The following is a 7,011-nucleotide window of genomic DNA, read 5'->3' as shown; positions in this document are numbered from 1 at the left end:
GTCTTGAAAGTTTCATCGCAGGGCCTGACCGAGCCTGGTTTTTCCGCGTTTGCCGCCGTTCTCGATGACTCGGAGTGCGCAGGTGATGTTTTAAGTGGTCGCTGTCTCAACAATCTATGGATACCAGTCTTTTAATACTGGTCTCTATTCTTAGTGGTCCAGAGGTCGGAATCTTCTTACACGTCGGTCAGGGGATCTGAAGACAGCGTAATATATCGCCGAAACTGGTAACCCAATAAAATACCCCCGTCGGAGGTTCGAGTCCTCCCTCGGGCGTGGGTGCGTGTGTTGTCCATAGCGTAATTTAGTTTAAGTAGGTAGGCTTAGGGACCGATGATCTCAGCAGTTTGGTCCCATAAGACCTTACGATATGAGGATATCGAACGGGTAATTCGGTACGAAAGTAAGAAACAGTCATGGGGAACAGGAAGGCGGTTGTAGGGATGGAATAAAGAAAGGATTACTGGAGAAAATGGGCTTGATAGTATGAATGAGAGAGGAGAAGACTAATTGAATTCTGCAATAAATTTCAGCTAGTAATAGCGAATTCTCTGCTCGAGAATAACAGGAGGAGGAGGTATACTTCAAAAACACCGGGAGATACTGGAATATTCCAGTTACATTATATCATGGTTAGGCAGAGGTTCCGGAATCAGATACTGGATTGTAAGGAGTATCGAGGAGCAGATATAGATCACAATTTACTGGTGATGAAGAGTAGGCTGAGGAGACTAGCCGGAAATAAACAATGTGCAAGGTAGCGGGATAAAGAAGTGCTTGAAAAATGTGAAGGAGTGTTTGTCGGAATGACCGATTCACATACAAGAAAGCCAAAGGAACTTCAGTGGAATTAAAAGCAAGCGTGGTAAAATTGAGAGTACAATGGCAGTTCCACTGTTGAATGCATATGAGGGAGCGGATAGGAGGACGGAATATGCTGAAGGCTTCTATGGGGGGCAATTTGCCTGATGTGATAGAAGATTATACAGGAATTGATACAGAAGAGACATGGGATTAAATCAGAATTTAAAAGAGCTTTGGGAGGCTTAAGATCAAATAAGGTGGAAGGGTCAGGTAACATTCCATCAGTATTCTTAAAGTCATTGGGAGAAGTGGCAACAAAATGATTATTCACATTGATGTGTAGCATGTATGAGAATGGCAACATACCGTCTGACTTTCGGAAAAATACCGTCCCCACAATACCGAAGACTGCAAGAGCCAACAACTGCGAGAATTATCGCGCAATCAGCTTAACAGCTCATGCACCCAAGTTGTTGACAAGAATAATCTACAGAAGAATGGAAAGAAAATTGGGATGTATTAGGTGATGATCAGTGTTGCTTAAGGAAAGGTAAAGGTACAAGAGAGGCAGTTGTGACGTTGCGCTCGATAATTGAAGCAAGTCTAAAGAAAATTAAGATAAGTTCATCGAATTTGTTATCCTGAAACAAGCGTTCGACAATGTCAAGTGGTGGAAGATGTTAGAAATTATGAGAAAGATTAAAATATACAACATGTAAAAAAAGCCAAGAGGTAGTAAGAAGAGTGGAAGACAAAGAAAGAAGTACTCCGATTAAAAAGCGTGTAAGACAGGGATGTAGTCTTTCGTCTCTACTGTTCAATCCATATATCGAGGAAGGAATGATGTAAATAAAGAAAAGGATAAAGAGTGGAATTAAAATTCAGTGAAAGATATCAGTGATTAAGTTCGCAGATAGCATTTGCTATCTTCAGTGATAGCGAGGGAGAATTAAAGAATCTGCTGAATGGAATGAACAGTCTAATGAGTACAGAATATGGATTGAGAGTAAACAGAAGAAAGACGGAAATTATGAGAAGTAGAAATGAGAATGGCGATAAACTTAACAGTTGGATTTGTGATCACGAAGTAGATGAATTTAAGGAAGCAAAATAATCAATGGCGAACGGAGCAAGGAGGACATCTAAAGCAGACTAGCAGTGGCCAAATGGGCATTCCTGATCAAGAGAAGCCCACTAGTAAAACACAAGTCTTACTTTCAAGAAAAAATTTCTGAGAATGTGCGTCTGGACACAGCATTGTATGTTAGTGAAACAAGAACTGTGGGAAAACGAGAACAGAAGGAAATCGAAGCACTTGAGATGTGGTACTACAGTCGAATGTTAAAAATTAGGTGGACTGGTACGTATAGAATGAGGAGCTTCTGCGCAGAATCGGAGAGGAAATAAATACATGGAAAACACTGACAAGGAGAAGGGACGGGAGGATGTTAAGACATTAGGGAATAACTTCCATGGTACTAGAGGAAGCTGCAGAGGGTGAAAATTGTAGAGGTGGTCGGAGCCTGGAATATATCCAGAAATAACTGAAGATGTAGGTTGCAAGGGCTACGCTGAGATGGAGAGGTTGACAGAGGAGAGGAATTCATTTGCGATAACACAAGCGCACCGGGCAGCTACAAGGTAACAACTGCTAGGTCGATGATGTTGTCAGCAGATGAAATCAACATTGTACACTGGCGTCGTTTGTGGCCATCTGGCAACTTTAGCAGCAAATTTGAAGTTACTGGTTTTTTGTTAGTTTCGAATAATGTCTTGAGACTTCCCATATTGCACAGATATTATACAGGGCGCTACAAAAAGGTACGGCCAAACTTTCAGGAAACTTTCCTCACACACAAATAAAGAAAAGATGTCATGTGGACATGTGTCCGGAAACGCTTAATCTCCATGTTAGAGCTCATTTTAGTTTCGTCAGTATGTACTGTACTTCCTCGATTCACCGCCATGATTTGATACGGGATACTCTACCTGTGCTGCTAGAACTTGTGCCTTTACAAGTACGACACAGCATGTGGTTCATGCACGATGGAGCTCCTGCACATTTCAGTCGAAGTGTTCGTACGCTTCTCAACAACAGATTCGGTGACCGATGTTTTGGTAGAGGCGGACCAATTCCATGGCCTCCACGCTCTCCTGACCTCAACCCTCTTGACTTTCATTTATGGGGCATTTGAAAGCTCTTGTCTACGCAACCCCGGTACCAAATGTAGAGACTCTTCGTGCTCGTATTGTGGACGGCTGTGATACAATACGCCATTCTCCAGGGCCGCATCAGCGCATCAGGGATTCCATGCGACGGAGGGTGGATGCATGTATCCTCGCTACCGGAGGACATTTTGAACATTTCCTGTAACAAAGTGTTTGAAGTCACGCTGGTATGTTCTGTTGCTGTGTGTTTCCATTCCATGATTAATGTGATTTGAAGAGAAGTAATAAAATGAGCTCTAACATGGAAAGTAAGCGTTTCCGGACACATGTCCATCTAATATATTTTCTTTCTTTGTGTGTGAGGAATGTTTCCTGAAAGTTTGGCCGTACCTTTTTGTAACACACTGTATATTTGTTTGGCCTATACCTAGAAGGAGAAGGCTATCGCGTCGGAGTGAAACACGCAGAGCTTGTCAGAGAAAATTTTTGCGTAGAGAAAGCATAGGAATGTGGACATTCATAATAGTAATGCAACTATTTTAATGAATGATATATTTCAAAATGCAGTGAAGATAGTTTCAATAGTTCTGTCAGTTACATCACCGGTTTAATGAATTTGCAGTGCATATATTATAATGCAAGACATTTCGCATCAGAGGCTACTGTATGTGATACAATGACTTTCACATTGTATTATCATCAGGGACAAGTTAATTTGCTGGCATTAAAACCAAATTTATTCTTCAATAAGCTTTGTCCAGGAAGCGCTTCAAACGACCTAAGAATTAAAGCGAAATAAAGTAATTATTTCGATAACATTCGTAGCTACAATGCAGCATACATTTATTTGGAGTGTGTCGGTTTAAGATACACGAAATTTTTTGCCATAGGTCAGACCCTATGACTTCTACGTATGGTCGTTCACCATGTTTATAAGCAACTATATTTTTATGACATCGACACTGTTTACTATAGACGGAATTAACAATAATATCAGTCGTGCAATATTGATAACAATGTACTGCTTGGAACTGCTATCGAATTAGGGAATATTGCTCAAATTTCCATTTGTTCACCAAAAGGTTTCCCGCCATCAACTCTGGAATCCGAGACGAGATGAGACCGTTGGCTAGGGAAATCTGCTGCGAGACCACCGGAGACATACGTACCCACCGTACATTAACTCACAACAAGTTTGGAAGTTTAAAACGGTTTCTCCAGATACAATTTTTCAACCATTGCCCTCAGCATGGTAACACATTTCTCGCTTCTGGTGGATCAGCACTGCACTGTCGCCAAATACAGATTCCCTCTCCCAGCCCCCACCCCCTCTTCCCAGCGCCACGTGCTGTCCTCGTAACTGAGTTTTCTCAACGACAGCAGGGAGCAACGCAACAAGCGATGGCAGCGCAGTGGTCGTGCGCCAAGCAGGAAGTTTCGGCACATTATGATAACCCGTCTTTTGGTACATTCTCTATCCACTTAATTTTTAACATTCTTCGACGGCTTCTAGTTTCTTCTTCCAGCGTATTCCCACTGGACCATGTTTCACTTCCATACAGCGCTGTGTTCCTGATGTAAACTCTCAGGCACCTCTTCCTCAGTTTGTCAGCGGGGTGCCCTAGCCTGTCCAGTTGCTTATTAACGCAGATAGCAACTATGAAGGTAACAGCAGTACCATAATTGTGTTTCCTTTTCAAAATTCATTTATGATGGAGTCATTTATGATGGAAACCTACAACAATTCCGTCTGGCTGTCGCATTTAGGCGGAGAGGAAGCCAATATAACTATCCGTGGAAAAGAAATCGGTAAGTAAAGGCGAGTTAGGCAGAATCGATACATTTCCTGGTATCAAACAGACCTGATTTCTTGCATAACCAGTGTTTATAGCTGCTAGCTGAAGTAGCAGCGAGTCCTGCACTCTTGGAAGAGAACCAAGTAAAACCCGTTTCCAATTGCAGAGCTGTTCAGATTAATCGGAAGCTTATAACACATTTGATGTCTGCAAATGATAATTGCACTGAATTTTAACCAGCTTTAATTGGCATGAGCAGCGCGGGATTAGCCGAGCGGTCTTGGGCCCTACAGTCATGGACTTTGCGGCTGGTCCCGGCGGAGGTTCGAGTCCTTCCTCGGCCATGGGTGTGTTTTTTGTCCATAGGATAATTTACGTTAAGTAGTGTGTAAGCTTAAGGACTGATGACCTTAGCAGTTAAGTCCCATACGATTTCACACACATTTGAACTTTTTTTTTTAATTGGCATGAATTTCATAAGCGCTGAATGCTGTCTTTATTCACACAATCCAGAAGACGAGGGAATAAGGACTTATCAGATGGCTGCGTGTCTCCTGGTGTTCCAGTGTTCCACCTGTGTCCCACAGAACTGCATGATCAGTGAAGTACACGGGAAATCGGCGAGGAATGCGAATCGAGCAAGGGTGTTTTTTTTTTTTTTTTTGTTTTGTTTTGTTTTCAAGGACTTTACAGGGTAAGGCCACATTTATTCAAAAAGTTCATAACTTTTTCGAAAGACGTTAGACAGTAGCCTTAATGATATTTGGAGATACACTGAGGTGACAAAAGCCATAGGATACCGCCTAATATCATGTCGGACCTCCTTTTGCCCTGCTCTTACCAACTGATATCGGGACTCACCTGATCAGTCCACGGTTTTCCAGTCGTCTAGATTCCAATGGTTATGGTCACAAGCCCAGAAGACGCGCTGCAGGCAAGTTGAAATGTAACAATATAACCATATACACGTATGTATAGAAAATAAATCTACAACGCATGGGGCTATATACTGAATCGGTGTATCATGTAAAACAATACTTCTGTCTCGATGTGTCACATTACAACCGTTTCTGGCTTACTAAAAAGCTTTTGCTTATGTCTAAAGTGCAACTCCCTAATCATTCTGCCATTTGGACACAATTATATGAGAACTTAATCGAAAAGTTTACACTTGTACTAACAAGGACAATAACTCACTTAAATCTTGACAACCTGCCATTGTGGCAGCAGTAAACGATATAAGAACTGCGTCGGACACTTATTTTCTTATACAGGCGTTGCCGAGCTCAGTGCCTTATTCTGCCTGTTTGCGTATCTCTGTATTTGAATACGCATGCCTATACCAGTTTCTTTGGCGCTTCAGTGTATTTACATGTTCATATATGATCTGTCATTTTAAGATGCATTGTAACATTTCACACGTAAGGCTAACAAAATGCCCTTGCGAATAAATTCCTTATCCTTTCGCAAATGCAAATCCCACATAAAGAGAAAAGTAGCTGTTGCACCAAACAACAATTGTTATAGAAAGAGCGACCTTGTAAACGATCCACGATTTTCAATTACAGTCCTGTCGTCTTTGATGTTGCTGAGCGTCAAATGGTCGAGCTAGAAGGGTATTGAGTATAGCTGTTGATACTTTAATTTTTCTATTAATTCTATTTATTATCGGCAACGGCCTTGCCGCAGTGGATACACCGGTTCCCGTCAGATCACCGAAGTTAAGCGCTGTCGGATGTGGCCGGCACTGGGATGGGTGAACGTCCGGGCGGCCATGCGCTGTTGCCATTTTTCGGGGTGCACTCAGCATCGTAATGCCAGTTGAGGATCTACTCGACCGAATAGTAGCGGCTCCGGTCAAAGAAAACCATCATAACGACCGGGAGAGCAGTGTGCTGACCACACGCCCCTGCTGTCTGCATCCTCATCTGAGGATGATACGCCGGTCGGATGGTCCCGATGTGCCACTTGTGGCCTGAAGACGGAGTGCTATATATTGTCAATAATTTGCGTAGGCTATATTATAAATAATATCTGATATTGCAGTGGAATGTAGCGGAATTTGATTATATGTAAATTGAAGGTGGAAAGGGGGAAAAAGGAAAGGAAGGGGAGGTTTCATTGCTGTCAGCTGCACTGGGACATTACCCGGAATCGGCGGCGGCGAGTGAACATACACTAATGGCCATTAAATTTGCTACACCACGAAGATGACATGCTACAGACGCGAAATTTAACCAAC

At 42.4% G+C, this 7,011-nt stretch overlaps 1 pseudogene; it reads left to right on the top strand.

Annotated features, from left to right (window-relative positions):
- Positions 1-6,439: 6,439 nt before the first annotated feature.
- LOC126459481 (5S ribosomal RNA) lies at positions 6,440-6,557 on the top strand (annotated as a pseudogene).
- The last annotated feature ends 454 nt before the right edge of the window (positions 6,558-7,011 follow it).

The sequence above is a fragment of the Schistocerca serialis genome, chromosome 2 (genome assembly GCF_023864345.2).
Source record: "Schistocerca serialis cubense isolate TAMUIC-IGC-003099 chromosome 2, iqSchSeri2.2, whole genome shotgun sequence".
In the NCBI taxonomy this organism is placed as follows: Eukaryota; Metazoa; Arthropoda; class Insecta; order Orthoptera; family Acrididae; genus Schistocerca; species Schistocerca serialis.
Note: the sequence above shows the minus strand (reverse complement) of the source record. Positions and strands in the feature narration are given on the sequence as shown.